Raw genomic sequence first — 16,200 nt, forward strand, 5'->3', positions numbered from 1 at the left:
GAAACAACAGCCCTGGAAGTGGGCAAATATTTTTAATGGTACTTCTGGTCATAATATGTAAGCACCATATAATGATTTAACCCCAAACTGACACAATTATATCAGAAGATGGGGCAGGGAGGTCGTATTAGAGAAATCTTCCATTTCTCAAAGTCAGTAGGTAATGTCTGAACTTAAAAATCACAAAACAGGGACTCCTGGGTGGCTCAGTCAGTTGAGTGTCTGACTCTTGGTTTCAACTCAGGTCATGATCTCACGGTTTGTGGGATAGAGCCCCATGTTGGATGCCTCACTGACAGCACAGAGCCTGCTTGGGATTCTCTCTCTTCTCTCTCTGCCGCTCCCCTGCTCACGCTCTCTCTCTCTTTCTCTTAAAATAAATAAACTTAAAAAAAATCACAAAACGGCAGTATAGGCTGTTGGAGGATTATTTGGAGAATGAAAATAAATACCAAAAGCTGGAAGAAGTGAAAGTGGCTAGTTGAGTGTGAGGAGCAGGGCTTGGGGTGGGGACGGATGGGACAGGAATCTACTTACAAGCCTTGGAGAAATTTTGACTTCTTTATTATTTTAATTTTTTTAAGTTTATTTTTGAGAGAGAGAGAGAGAGAGAGAGAGACAGGGTGTGAGCGGGGGAGGGGCAGAGAGGAAGACACAGAATCTCAAGCCTGCTCCAGGCTCCGAGCTGTCAGCACAGAGCCCAACGTGGGGCTCAAACTCATGAGCCGTGAGATCATGACCTGAGCCAAAGTCAGACACTTAATCAACTGAGCTACCCAGACGGTCCAAGAAATTTTGACTTTTGAACCATGTACATATTACTCTTTTATTATTATTATTTTATTTTAGGAGACTATTGCAGGAATCCTGATGAGAGGTTATGGCCAATGGTGATGGCAATGAGAGAGAGATAAGTGGATCCAGCAGTATGATTAGATTATCAATTCGTGTAAGTCGGTAACTGCCTGGTGCAGAGAGTGAAAGAGGGGGAGAGAGAGAACCATACAGATTTGGGCATGTAGCTGGGGTTAGAGAATGACTTTCTTGGTGAGCACTTGGATGCCAAAGGTCCCTCCAGCAGGAGTGACTAACTCTGCGTGGGAGAATTGGAATTAGTTCACGGACAAAGGGGTATTTAAGCTGGGTCTTGAAGATAGTATGAAAGCTCCCAGTTCCATAAAGGGTGAGCTCTATGGTGAGAGGGCATGTTAAGGGAAGAATATTCTCTGGCCAGGGTGATAGAGAATAATAGAAAGTACAAAGGCACAAAGGCACGGGGACATAATTTTGGGGGTGAAAATAATGAGTTGTCCCGTGTAGCTGCAGTATGGGAGAGATGTTGGGGGAGAAAATAGTGGGAAATAAAGCAAGACCAACAGTTTTTGAAGAGCCCAACAGCCTATAATGTAGTCCAAGTGGTCCTCTCCCTCGAGTTGGTGGCAAAATAATAGGTACAAACCTTCTGAAAAATCATTTGGAAATGCGTATCAGAAACCATTAAAATGAGGGGCGCCTGGGTGGCTCAGTCGGTTAAGTGTCCGACTTCACCTCAGGTCACGATCTCGCGGTCCGTGAGTTCGAGCCCCGCGTCGGGCTCTGGGCTGATGGCTCAGAACCTGGAGCCTGTTTCAGATTCTGTGTCTCCCTCTCTCTGACCCTCCCCCATTCATGCTCTGTCTCTCTCTGTCTCAAAAATAAATAAACGTTAAAAAAAAATTAAAAAAAAAAAAAAAAGAAACCATTAAAATGACTCTAACCTCTGTCCTAGTGATCCTGATTCCTGGGGATTGTTCCCAACGGATCACTTTTTATAAAGGATCAAGTGGGCAATATTCATTAAGGTGTTTGTTGCATAATTATGGAAACAGTGAAAAATTGGAAAACAACCAATGTTCCCATCAAAGGAGAATGCTTAAGTAAAAGATGGTGTATTCGTCCAATGCATAAGAAATACGGTATGTCTGTCAGAGTTTAGATGGGCTAGTGCAGGAGGCCTGGTGGGCTCAGGGAAGGGGAGAAGGTCCAATGAGGTCAAGAGAGGAAGGGTGAAAGCAGAGTGGACCCTAGGTCAGCCCCAGCAAACGTTCAGGAAGGGGAGCTACCATTGATTGGGCATTTCCCTTTTGGTATCCCATTACATGCTCCCAGCAGTCCTTTGAGGTGGTTTTAAATACAATCCTTATTTTTCAGGCAAGGACCTGAGGCTCAGAGAGATGCCGTGATCTGCTCAGGCCACCTGGCTTTGAGACTGCAGTCAATTTCTATGTGATGACACGGCAGTCAATATTTTTCCTCTGCACCATGATGCCAGTTGTCGATGATGATAATGTTATGTATGGGGCATCCCTTATTCATGCCCCAGGCATCTTTCTTCAGTCTTGGGGAAACTGGGCCAAGCCTGTGTGGACACCAGGAGTTGGCAATAAGTAGCAAAATGGAAAAAGCTGTACGATACAGTTCTGAGCAATAAAAAATAGAATATGTAATTGTATCAGCGATGAAAGCAGCCAGAAAAACCCAAACCAAAACAAAACCCACACATTCACACGAACAGACATCAGCAGGAAAGGGCAAGGAGAAATGGAAAAAGATAACCTGTGAGCAGGTGTTCCTTCCCCGTTCTCTTATTTTTGGGGTTTCCGTTCTTATCACTATATTATTTGCACAATAAAAACCAATTTACAATGAAAAATGGAAAGACTGAGAAAATATGAGCCCCTGGGGTGGGCCCATGGCCATGCCTTAAGTCCAGCTGCAGCTCCAAGCCTTCCAAGCCATTCTGACGGCAGCACTCATAAAAGAAGATGCTGGCTTCTTCTGGACGAAGGAGGAAAGGAGAGAAACTTAGCACGTGACCATGCCAAGGGGCTTTGGGTCTTTGCCATCATGCTCCAGATGTTGGTGTCGTTGCTACATCCCGGGTAGAACTTTCCCCTGAGTTGGGGAAGTGTGGCTGTGACCAGCATTTTCCAGCCCCAGCCTCTTTGCATCTGATGGCTGTTGTGGTTCCCTGTTCCTTCGCCGTTGGCTCTCCTGGCTGGGGGTTAGGCTCAGCCTCGCTGGAGGAAGGGCTAGTATGGGATTTCGCTCTGATTGAGGGACAGAGGCCAAGGTGACCTAGCCAACAAAGAGAACAGTGAAACAGCAATGTCCATGACTGGGTTTCAGAGCTGGGACCCAGTGATTTTTCTTTTGTTCATGCTCACATCCCATACCTCACTTGATTCCATTGTGACGCCTAGACCACCCTTCCTTTCAGAATTCCATGCATTTGCCTGTGCTGTTCCCTCAGTCTGGAGTGCTGTTTCTTCCGCTTCCTGACAGAGCTAACTAAACCCTGCCCGTACTTTCACACCACTTCCTTGATGCAAATCTTCCCAATTTCCTTTTAGGGAATGAATCATTCCTTCACCTGCCTCCTACAGCACTTGATTTGTATCTTTCCTTTGGCAGTTGTATTCTTCTGTAGCAGGTTATAGTTTTTCGTGTCCGCATCTGTTTCTCCCACTAAATGGTGAGCTTCTCAAGGTGGCCGAGGAACTTGTCTTACCCAACTCTGACTTCTCATACAGCGTGGCCAACCTCTGTCATATGGTGGGTGCTCAATAAATGCGTGGAATGACATGAAATTACAGTGGCTAAGTTCTTCTACTTTCTATATTGTGACTCTCTGGGAAAGCAGTTGAGATGGTAGGCAGATGACCAACGGGTTTTATATTCATTTCTCTCCTGTGCATCTTGAAAGGGGCAGGAAGAGGAAGAGAGTTAAAGCTATCTGTGGATCCATATTCTAGAGATTTCAGCCAGGGATCCTGAGAAGGGGTAATAATATATATAATAGCTAACATGTGCAGACTCTTACTTATACTTTCACACCCATTAACTCTGCTGGGTCTCACCAGGACTCTGGAAAGTAGGCTGGGTGGCAGCATTTGGCTTGTCCCCAAAGTTTCAGTTGAGAAAACCAAGGCTCAGAAAAATGAAGTGATTTGCTCAAGATTCCATCAATTCAAAGTAGGGCTGGGACTCGAACCCGGACCTGTGGACTGCAAATGCCATGTTCTTGATATTGTAGAGGTGACGAGGACACCGGGTATCCTCCTCTTGATAAACATTTGCAGAAGGAAACCCATGGCTTAAGCCTTGATAAGGTGTATCTGCACCAGGCCTCAGTTTTTACGCTCATGGAATGTTTCTCTGCTTATCTAGCAGTTTAGCTCCTCGAGGGTAAGGGCCATGCCTATTCCTTTATTTCTTTCCCCCCCAAAGCCTCCGGTCTTTGGCAAACCCCACACCGTTGCTGGATCTCGGTTTCCATATCTGTAAAATGAGGAGTCTGAGCTAGAAGTTTAAATTGGGTCACACTCCCACCAGCGCCCAGGGCAGAGCCCGGCCCACAGTGTCCAGCACCTTCTCGGTGGACGACTCCCAGCTCCAACACTAGAGGCCTCCAGGACTCCAGCTGACATGGTGGAGTGTGTACCCTGCACGTTGTAGCCTCTTTCCAGGCTGGCTGCGGAAACTGAGCCTCCTCCAGACAGCAGGGCTGCTCCGCTCACACGGATCAAGTTGGGAGCCTCATTAGTCATGTCAGATGACATAGTTAACACTTGGGGCCGGCACAGCCAGTTCATCAAAAGCTCCTATGTGCCTGGCTCCATCGCTGCGGCTGAGGAACTACTGTATGTGGAGCAGGCAGCACATCAGAGGAGCAGGGCCAGAGTGCTTCCAAATTGGTTTTGATTAATTGCATAGACATGTCTTTAATTGGTGCCAGGGTAGCAGCCAGAGAACTTATGGGAAACCAGGATGTTATGCTTTCATTCCCTGAAGTCCCATAAAGCAGTGAAAGATGAGGAACAGAATCACTGCTCGTTGAAAATTTATTGACCGTGCAGACCCAGAAAACACAAATAACTATCTGAATCGAAACCTAACCTCATTTTCCCAACTCATTGGAAGCCATGCATGTTCCTCTCTGCACCCCCGCCTGCCTGCTGAGATGTACAACTGAGCAAAAGGTGTGATTTCTAAGAAGTGAGTGCCTTAGTACAGCGACAGCACACTCAGCTTTCCCAGATGGGCGCAGAGGTACCTGGGAAGGCCCCTCCCCTTGGAAATATCTCTCCCTCCAGCCCATCATCATCCTAGGAACTGAGATTAGAGGCTGATTCACTTTGGATGACACATTCGTTCACGTATTCATTCTTTCTTTTCCACCTCTTGGAGATTTAAGTCACATGTACTGAGTGTGTGCTAAATACAAAACACTTCTGGTGCCAGGAGGACTATAGAAGGGAGTGAACTAGAGACCTTCTGTCAGGGAAATGGTTACCCAGAAGAAAAGAGAGGACAGATCCCCAGACGAACTAACAACACGTGGTGAGCGCGTCACATTGAAGATGAAGCTTTGGGCTTTGGCACCAAGAGGACTTGAGTTCAAATCCTAGCTCTGATTCTGATTACCGAGACACCTCGCAAGTCACTTTTGATGCTCTGAGTTTTAACTACAAAATGGGATAATAACACTTACCATAGATGGAGGTTGTGAGGCTTATGAGAGCAGAACTGAAAGGCCCCAGCACAGGGCCTGGCACTGATCAATAAGTGGTCGCTAATTCTGAAGAAGTGTCACCCAGGGAGGTTCTGACAGAGTACTATGTGAGCGTTCATATATTTGAGGAACACGTAAATGTTTACTGATCACAGACTCTGGGGCCAGGCTCTGTCCTGGGCGGTAGGAGTTTAAACAGGAAGCGAAGCCCTTGGTGAGACTGAGGTCCACAGGGGAGTAGCGATGCTGTAGTATGGAAGGAATGGCAAATTGTTACAGGTATGCTGACAGACACGTACTTGGACTTGGCGTCAATGGGGAGGAAAGGAGACAGTCACTTTGATCTGGGAAAATTAGGGTAGAGTTGCCTAAACACGAGATGCTTGAGCCAAGTCCTAAAAGATAAAAAGATTTTCATCTGCAGATAAAGCGAGAGCAAGTATTTCACACACAAGGCCAGTTTCCTTTTGTTACTAGAGCAAGCAAAGGTTATCCCCTTGGATCTTGGAATCAGCTGCTCTCTTTGTATGGAAAGTTCTTCCCTTAGATATTCACAAAGCTGCCTCCTTCTTGACCTGGTATTTTCCTATTTGTTCCTTTGTTTATTGTACGTCTCCCCCACTAGAATGACAGGTCCATGAGATCATGAGATCTTGGCTGTCTTTTTCTCCACTCTATTAGAACATTGTTTGGCATAGTGTAGGTGTCGAATATATGTTTGTTGCAGGAATAAACAAAAGGACGCAGAGGAGGGCATATTGCAATCAAGGAACTATAAGCACCGTGCGTGGTGCACAGTGGACACTGAGTTCTTTTCTCATAAAGCTGAACAATAAGGAATGCCTGCAGCATAGCCTGGAAGAATTGAGGTGGGGGGGGGGTGCGTAACAGAAGAGGTGGCCTCTGAGCTGTGCCCTGACGGCAGAGAAGGATGGCAACGTGATGGGAATGTTAGGAACGGGATCAGCAGGATTAAATCAGATAACTTACAAATCTTTTCCAACCTTGAGCCTCCAAGGATTTCTCCCAAACAAATCATCTCCTGCCACCTTTCCTGGTCCCCTCACCCACAACCCTCCTTTCCACTCCACCCTGTCTGGAGGCTGTAAGGGCATCTGACACACCATTTCCTGCCAATGTAAATCATGGACCGATGTATGATGCTCATTCTTGGTTTTTACCATCCCCCAGGTGGAGATGGTCCCATAACTCAGGGTGGAGGCCACAAGCAAAGCCAGCCTTTCCACAGGGTGGCGAATAAGGGGGAACTGTTTACCCACCAGCACCTTCCTGGCCCTGCTCCCAGATAATTTTATGTCCTCTGGTCCTGGATCTGCTCCTTAGTTGGATGCACCCCAGTTCACTTGCTGGAGCACTGATGTGTGACTGTTTAACTGCTGCTTCCTGTCCCAGGGATCCTGGGCTTCAGGGAGCATGGGAAAGAGACAAGAAAGGGAGCTTTATATGAGGTAAGCTTTGACAGTAATAACAAAGGCCAAAAACCTAACTTATGCTTACATAGTGCTTAACAATTTACAAAGCCCTAGAGAACTCCTATTCATCCTTCAAGACCCTGCACGAATGTTACCTCTTTTCACCAGCCTTCAACTTTCCCAGGCAGAGCTAATCCTTCCCTCCACACTTTGTAAAACCTCCATTATACCCCTAACTACCTTGTAATAAATTTATTTGTGTACATGTCTCATTTCCTCCATTAAACCATCAACCCCTCAGGGGCAGATCTCTTCTCTCCTACTAAAACCCATTTTTTTCTTTCTTTCAAAGTAATTTTCATTACACATATTTTTCTAATTATAAAAGCAATACTTATAGTAACAATGATCAAAAATTGTATGTATAAAAGTATAGTGAAGAAAATTTTAAATCACCTGTAATTTCACCCAGATAAAACCACTGATAACATTTTGAGTACACCTTGAGCCTTTTTTTTTTTAGCATAAGGAAAGTAAAAATGGGAATATAGAATGCATGTAGTTTTACAGTCATATTTGATCACTTATTCTATTGTGAATGTATTTATTTATTTATTTGTTTGTTTATTTATTTAGAGAGGGCGCAAGTGAGTGAGAGGCAGAGAGAGAGAATCCCACAAGGGGCAAAGAGAGAGTGAGAGAGAGAGAGAAAGAGAGAGAAATGGGGCTCACCTGAAGCAGGGCTTGGGCTCACCCGAAGCAGGGCTATTGTGAACATCTTTAAACATCATTGATGGGGGCGCCTGGGTGGCTCAGTTGGTTAGGCGTCCGACTTTGGCTCAGGGCATGATCTCACGGTTCGTGGGTTCGAGCCTCACGTCAGGTTCTGTGCTGACAGCACAGAGCCTGGAGCCTGCTTCAGATTCTGTGTCTCCCTCTCTCTGTGCTCCTCTCCAGCTCATGCCCTGTCTCTCTCTTTCTCTCAAAGATAGATAAACATTAAATTTAAAAACATCTGATGATTCTTCAAAAACATCATTTTTAATGATTGCCTTATTTAATTTAATGAATATACCACAATTTACTTGACAGTTTCCCCATTGCGGGACATTTGGGCTAGTTACTTCTTTTCACTATTTTGCAAATAAAATGAATAGCTATATACGTAAATCTTTGTCTGCATCTTTGACTAGTTCCCTAAGAAAGATTCCTAGAGAGGGAATTTCTAGGTCAACTGGTTTAAACTCCTTAAAGCTTCCCGATGCTCACTGCCAAATTGCTCTGAGAAGGCAATACCAGTTTACAATTCCACCATTTCTTGGAGTGGACCCATGTCTGGTGCCTTAACTTGCATTAAGTATATCCCATTGGTATATATTTACCAAGTCTAGTGGTCTTCTCACAATGCCTCTCAAGGTGAGTAATTTTAAAAAATATTTTTTTAATGTTTTTATTTATTTTTGAGAAACAGAGAGACAGAGCACGAGTGGGGTAGGGGCAGAGAGAGAAGGAGACAGAATTCGAAGCAAGCTCCAGGCTCTGAGCTGTCAGCACGAACTGTGAGATCACAACCTGAGCCAAAGTCGGACACTTAAGCGACTGAGCCACCCAGGAGCCCTTCTTTCTTCTTCTTCTTTTTTTTTTTTAACGTTTATTTATTTTTGAGAGAGAGAGCAAGAGCAGGGGAGGGGCAGAGAGAGAGGGGAACAGAAGGTCTGAAGCAGGATCCTCGTTGACAGCAGTGAGCTTGACGTAGGGCTCAAACTCACAAACCGCGAGATCATGACCTGAGCTGAAGTTGGGCACTCAACTGACTGAGTCACCCAGGTGCCCCAGGTGCCCTGAGTAATTTTTCTTAAACACAGCAGAAATGATACAGCCAAACTAAGAGTTGTCTTCTTCTAAGATGTCAACCTGGGAGGGTATATTTATTGCAACAGTGCTTCAGCTATTTTAAACATTTCTGTAACTTAATTTGAAAATTGCCTGAGGGGGCACCTGGGTGGCTCAGTTCGTTGAGCTTCCGACCTCGGCTCAGGTCATGATCTCACATTTCTTAGGTTCGAGCCCCGAGTCAGGCTCTGTGCTGACAGCCCAGAGCCTGGAGCCTGCTTCAGATTCTGTGTCTCCCTCTCTCTCTGCCCCTCCCCCGCTCACGCTTTGTCTCACTCTGTTTCTCAAAAATAAATAAGTGTAAAAAAAAGAAAAAAAAAAAGAAAATTGCCTGAGAAGCCGACAATCCATGCTTTTACATCTAAATTGCAATACAGGGGCTCCTGGGTGGCTCAGTCAGTTAAGTGACTCTTGATTTTGGCTCAGATCATGCTCTCACGGTTTGTGGATTCCAGCCCTGTGTCAGGCTCTGTATTGAAAACATGGATCCTGCTTGGGATTCTCTCTGTACCTCTCTCTCTGTCCTTCCTTGAGAGTGTGTGCTCTCTCTCTCTCAAAATAAATAAATAAACATTAAAAAAAATAAATTGCAATACAGTTGTCTTTGGGGCATGATTTAATTTTAAGTTTATTTATTTTGAAAGAGAGAGAGAGAGCAGGGGAGGAGCAGAGAGAGAGAGGAAGAGAGAGAATCCCAAGCAGGCTCCACACTGTCAGTGCAGAGCCTGATGCAGGGCTTGAACTCACGAACTGTGAGATCAAGGCCTGAGCTGAAGTCAGTTGCTTAACTGACTGAGCCACTCAGGCGCACCTGGGGAATGATTTTTAAAATTTTTGGCACTAGTCATACGTCATTAGGAACTGATGGTAAATGAGACGAGGAGCTGCGGCTAGGGTTGGGATCAGAAATGAGGTGTAATTTTACAGTAATGATTGAGGTCTTTTTATGACTTGTGAAGGCGAATCCCACTGGAATCCCGGGCAGTGGTGGTATCGTCAGGACAAGTGCTGAGCCTGCTGAGGCTCCCAGCGTGACGGTTCCCAAGTGGCTGCATTCAGGCAGAGGCATGGGTCTAGCATGTGGAATTATGGAAACTTTTCCCATGACTTCATGGTTGCTCCACGTACAGCCCCAGGGTTAGGCATCAACTTATTTAAAGCTAATCTCTTTTCACCTTCTCTCTTCATCAAGCCCACTTGGGCCTGATGTGTCTCCAAAAGCAAGACCTTAAGGGCCGGTTTAGTGGGGAGGGGGTGCATGGCGAGAGAATGGAAAGAGCCTCAGAATGCCATCAGGAAGTCTGCATTCTGGGTCTGAGGCCTGGCTCTGCCTTTTATCAGCTGTGTATTAGGTCTCATTTGTAAAAGATCCTACTTCACAGGATTGTTAGGAGAAACGGATGGGTGCCTGGGTGGCTCAGTCAGTTAAGCTTCTGACTTTGGCTCAGGTTATGATCTCACGGTTTGTGAGTCTGAGCCCACATCAGGCTCTGTGCTGACAGCTCAGAGCTTGGAGCCTGCTTTGGATTCTGTCTCCCTCTCTCTCTCTGCCCCTCCCCTACTCACTTTCTGCCTCTCTCTCTCAAATATAAATAAACCTTAAAAAACTAAAAAGAAATGAAGAACACATATAAACCACACACAGATACACAGAGGCACATACAACATGCATTGAGCACTTTAACTCTGTGCCAAGTACTGTGTTTTATATGCATGCAACATGCCCTGTCATTGGCCAGCCAGAAGCCATTTCTCCTATGTTACCTCCCACCACCTCTCCCTTGTTGTTAGGAGTGGCCGTGTGGCCCAGTTCTGGTCAAAGAGATTTAGGTAGAACTGGGAATTTAGGTAGAACTGCCTGGGAATCAACGGGGGAGATTTTGCTTTCCTAATGAAACAAGACAGCTGAGTCTGAACTGTCCTCTCACCTCAACCCTTTCTTGCCTTGAACTTGGAGGTGAAGGCCAAGCATTGCAGTCATCTTGTAATTCAGACGGAAAGGGCAAAGGAGCACCGCTGGAATTCTTGGTATGCCAGAAAATAACTACCTATTTGTTCAAGTCATTGCTCATTATCATTACTTGCAGCTAAAAATATTCCAATGGGCATCCACAGAAACTATCCATACATAATAGATGCTTAATAAAGGGTTTCTATTAAAAAAATTTTTTTTAAATCTTTATTTTTGAGAGAGAGAGACAGAATGCAGAGTGTGAGCAGGGGAGGAACAGAGTGTGAGACATAGAATCCAAAGCAGGCTCCAGGCTCTGAGCCGTCAGCACAAAGCCCGATGTGGGGCTCGAATTCACAGACTGTGAGATCATGACCTGAGCCCAAGTTGGACGCTCAACCGACTGAGCCACCCAAGCGCCCCAAGGATTTCTATTTAAACTCATGTTTACCTACATTTCCTCCCTCTAAAGCACTAATGATATTAATGATGTTTATCTCATATTTATGCATTACTTCACAATTTTCATAAGCTTTTCACATCCATTTTCTCATTTGATCCTCACAACTCTGCAAGGAAGGCAACTTTTTATCCTAAAGACTTTTTTTGTTTTTTAAATTTTAGTTAACATACAGTGCAATATCGGTTTCAGGAGCAGAATTCATTGATTCAGCACTTATATACAACCCCCAGTGCTCATCACAAGTACCCTTCTTAATACCTATCATCCATCTAGCCCACCCCTCACCCACCTCCCTCCATCAACCCTCAGTTCGTTCTCTATTGTTAAGAGTCTCTTGTGGTTTGTATCCCTCTCTCTCTTCCCCTCCCCCAAATCCCCTTTGTTCATCTGTTTTGTTTCTTAAATCCCACATACGTGTGAAGTGATACAGTATTTGTCTTTCTCTGATTGATTTATTTTGCTTAGCATAATACATTCTAGTTCCATCCACGTCATTGCAAATTTCATTCTTTTTGATGACTGAGTAGTATTCCATTGCATATATATATATATATATATATATATATATATATATATATATCACATCTTCTTTATCCATTCATCAGTCGATGGACGTTTGGGTTCTCTCCACAGTTCGGTTATTGTTGATAATGCTGCTATAAATGGGGTGCATGGACCCCTTCAAATCAGTATTTTTGTATCCTTTGGGTAATTACCTAATAGTGTAATTGCTAGATTGTAGGGTAGTTCTATTTTTAGTTTTTTGAGGAACCTCCGTACTGTTCCACAGCGGCTGCACCGGTTTGTATCCCCACCAACAGTGCAAGAGGGTTCCCCTTTCTCAGGATCCTCGCCATCTCCTGTTGTTTCTTATGTTGTTAATTTTAGCCATTCTGACAGGTGTGAGGGGGTATCTCATTTTGATTTGTTTTTCCCTGATGGTAAGTGATGTTGAGAATTTTTTCATGTTTCTATTAGCCATCTAGATGCCTTTTTAATTGCACAAGGATATGTAAAAAGTATTCTAGAATGCTTCTATGTTACATATAGGCTTCTCTCCTCTCCTCTTCTTTCTTTTTTCTTCTTTCCTTCCCACCTTCCCTGCCAGTCCTGGGCCTATTTTTCCTAGACCGATTCCCTAAGACTTCTCCTGCTCTGTTCTGTTTTGTAACACAGGGAAGTAGATCCATTCAGCCTGTGAACCCAGGCTCTAGGACATTTGGCTTCCAGCTGAGTTTGGCCAAAGTTTGGGCCTGATGTGTCTCCAAAAGTACTAGCCAGAGATTGGGAGTAGGTATAGGGGGAGAAAAAGCCAGGGTGTTTCTTTTCCTCCCCATCTGCCTCAGGTGGCATCTCCATTGCTCCTGCTCCCATGGACAGGCCTGGTAGGGCTCAAGCTGCTCATCACCTGGCTCCTGGGCCCTGGTGACACTGGCTTCCCGCTCTGCCCCTTTGCCTTATGCGTGGCAGTGGTTCCTGCTCTTGCTAAGTTCTGGGATGCCTCTCCATCCCCTGTCCCACCACCCATGTAACCAATCCATCTCATTAAAGCTCCTCTACTGTAAATAATTGAAGTGTCTTCCTTCTGCTCAGATCTGAACTGATCTGCATCAATCTACCAAACCTTGGCTGGGTGCCCACTCATGGCTGGGCTCCGTGCAGGATGCACAGGGAAAGAGGTGCTCCCAGGTTAAGGGAGCTAAGTGAAAAGCCTCAGAGTATTCCCAAACCCAGCAGAACTTACAGGTAAGTTCTGCCATGACCCAGGCTTCCTCCTTCTTTCAGAGGCAAGCCAAAAACAGTGCACAAGACCCTTGGTATGTCCCGTTCACTGTCCATTGCACAAGTAATTTTGGGGATGCTTCTGGATGGAGAGGGAAATGCCTGTTGGCTTTCACATTCTCCCAGCCAAATGCTACTACCAGGGGTTCTCAGTTTTAAGAAAGCCCAGCTTCCACAAATTGTTTTTTACTCCCTCTTTTTCTCCCCCAAACAGCCTTACCTAGGAAGCAGGAGGAATCTTTTCCAGAGTATTTGCTTCAGCAAAATGCCATGGGTGAATTGCCCATAAAGGCTAACAATGGAGAAAAGTCAGAGGTACCAAGTGCTTTCTAGATGCCTAGATATCTTGCATGAGATTTGGAGACAACTTGAACACAAAACCTATTTCCCCACTTAAAAGTTTATGGCTTTGGCAATTTAGACAATTATTCTGAGCTTCACTTTTCTTATGTGTGTAATGGCAACAATAAGTGTCTTCTTCAGGGAATTATTGTTTCTCATTATTGCAACATCCAGAAACATGACCAACTATGTTAATATAGATAGGTGCCCCATCCCACTCCCTGCTACAGACACATAGAGATGCTAGATGAACTCCAGCAGAAATGTTTTATTTTTACTACCAGATCTGAAAAATGTGAAGAGAAGGCCCAAGATGTCAGAAATGAAAAAGAAATGAAATCTCAAAGCCAGAACAGGGTACAGGTGATGTGCCTTAGCAGCACACAGGGTTTTCACACTTAGCTATCTAGATCCTACGGGCTGTGGGCTAGGGTTCCACTGTACATTAAGGAGTGGGAGATGAGGTTTCAGTCCCAGCCAGGTGAGGAAGCTGGAACAGAGACCCCTGAATAAAGCCCTGACATTGGAAGATCTGCCCCCTTCCACGCAAAGGACTGGGAAACTGTACCCCAGCGTTAGTGAACTTGTAAGGAAGCCACATGTCTAAAGAGGCTGTAGGTGGGGGAAAAGGACACTCATGAGAAATGAGAACCCTAATCTCTGCCAAATGCATATGGGGGAGGTGTTAAATTTACTTTGCCTATATGCACAGGCACCTACTGAGATAAAGTGACATAAAAATTGGTCCAGGCCATTAAAATTCTTAGGTTAGGACTGAAGTCAGACCTATTAAAATTCTTAGGTTAGGGCTGAAAGGTATATTCAAAATAGCTCTGTGGGGATGCTTAACAATCCAGGGCTTGAGGAAGTCACTAGGAAAAACAATCCCTGATGAAGAGACTCACAAAATATAACAAACCACATGTGGAAAGAAATGACCAAAATAGAGCGTCAAAGCACATAACAAACTAGATAGAAAAGGGGTAAAAATAGAACCATCTGAAAGAGACTCTGAATTAGGATGATTAAAACAGAGATAAGAAAAGGAATAGAAGCCATAATAATAATAATAATAATAATAATAATAATAAAACAGAATAGTAGGAGAAAATAGTTGGGAGACTTGAAAAACATCCACATAGAACTTCCAGAAATGAAAAGCAGCCCCTGAAATTAAAAACTCAACGGATGAGTCAAACTACATATATTAGATGTAGTTGAAGAGGTATTAGAAGAGAGATTTGAGGAAATCACCCCAAATGGAGTAAAGACAGAAAAGGATAGAAGCCTTCAATAAGAGCTTAAGAGATATGAAGGATAAAAAGAAAAATTCAAGCATAGGCGTTCCAGAAAGATTTAATAGAGGGAATGGTAGAAAATCATTACTTAAAATATTATAGCTGTATTAGTAAGGGTTCTCCAGAGAAACAGAACCAACATATGTGTGTAGGGATATGTATATGTGTATACATGCACACACACACACACACACACACACACACAGAAATTCATTATAAGGAATTGGCTTACACAACCATGGCAGCTGACAAGTCCCAAGGTTTGCAGTTGGCAAGCTGGACACCCACGAGACCCAATGGTATATTTCCAGTCTGAGTATGAAGGCCTGAGAACCTTGAGAGCCAGTGGTGTAAGTTCTAGTCTGGAAGCCAGCAGGCTTGAGACCCAAGAGAAGCTGATGTTTCAGTTTGAATCTGGAGGCCAGAGAGGGCAAATATCTCAACTCAAACAGCTAGGCAGGAAGAGTTCTTTCTTACCCGTCGGGAGAGTCAGCCTTTTTGTTCTAGTCAGGCCTGATCTGATGAGGGCCACCCACATTAGGGAGGGCAATCTGTTATGTGTCACCCCAAAATGCCCTCACAGACACACCCAGGATAATGTTTGACCAAATACCTGGGTGCCCCCATGGCCCGTTCATACCCTGATGAAACTGTGAAACTGCAAGGCCAAGAAAAAAAAAAAATAAAAGCTCTCCGTGAAGAGGGACAGATTTCCAATGTGTTAATTGCAATGAAGGCAGCCTTCTCATCAGCAACAGCAGAAACCAAAAGACAGAAGGATAATATTTGCAAAGCGTGGAAAGAAAATAAATCTCAACACGGAATTCTATACACAGTTAAATTCATAAGCAAGAGCTAGCTTTTCAGACAATTTCAGACACGCAAAGCCAATGAGTTTACCTCACACAAACTCTCGCTGAAAGACCACTAGGGGATATGCTTCAGTGAGAAAATTCAGTCCAGAAAGAAGATGTAAGGAGTGGGATACAAGTGAGGTCAGGGCTCCAGCCGGCTCCCCCGTCAGCCCGGAGAGCCGAGTATGAACATTCCAGGAATTTTGAGATCTGGCTGCTAAATATGGTCATCGTTGAACATCAAATTATATAAACTTACAGTTAAATGAATGATTTCTTTAAAAAGGTAAAAAAAAATCCTCACAAATGCATCACTTCTTAATTATTTTACTACAATGCTTCTACTATCTACGTTCTTGGGGTTATTCGTATTTCTTGTATCTAATGGAAGAAGGTGCTACAAAATTGTGTGCTAGTGTGCATTTCTCCTCATCTCTGTATTTCAGTGATGTCACGTTGGCAACCTGAGCATTTATACCCCAGAGATCAACAAATGCTACAAATCAGGGCTCCCTTACCCAATACCAACGTAAAAACTAGTTGTTAAAATATCTATCAGCACACCACTGAATACAAGAAACAGCGGTTTCCACTTCCAGGTATGTATCCGAGAACTGAAAACATACATCC

The 16,200-nt window shown here is 44.3% G+C and overlaps 1 protein-coding gene across 1 annotated transcript in view; it reads right to left on the bottom strand.

Moving 5' to 3' along the window:
- Positions 1-3,662: 3,662 nt before the first annotated feature.
- Positions 3,663-16,200, bottom strand: part of GVQW3 (GVQW motif containing 3) — a 30,249-nt gene continuing 17,711 nt past the window's right edge. Inside the window, exon 2 of the mRNA XM_042958959.1 lies at positions 3,663-3,737. The gene's annotated coding sequence lies outside the window, so the exon portion shown is untranslated. The remainder of the gene's footprint in view (positions 3,738-16,200) is intronic.

Source organism: Panthera tigris, chromosome D1, assembly GCF_018350195.1.
Source record: "Panthera tigris isolate Pti1 chromosome D1, P.tigris_Pti1_mat1.1, whole genome shotgun sequence".
NCBI lineage: Eukaryota > Metazoa > Chordata > Mammalia > Carnivora > Felidae > Panthera > Panthera tigris.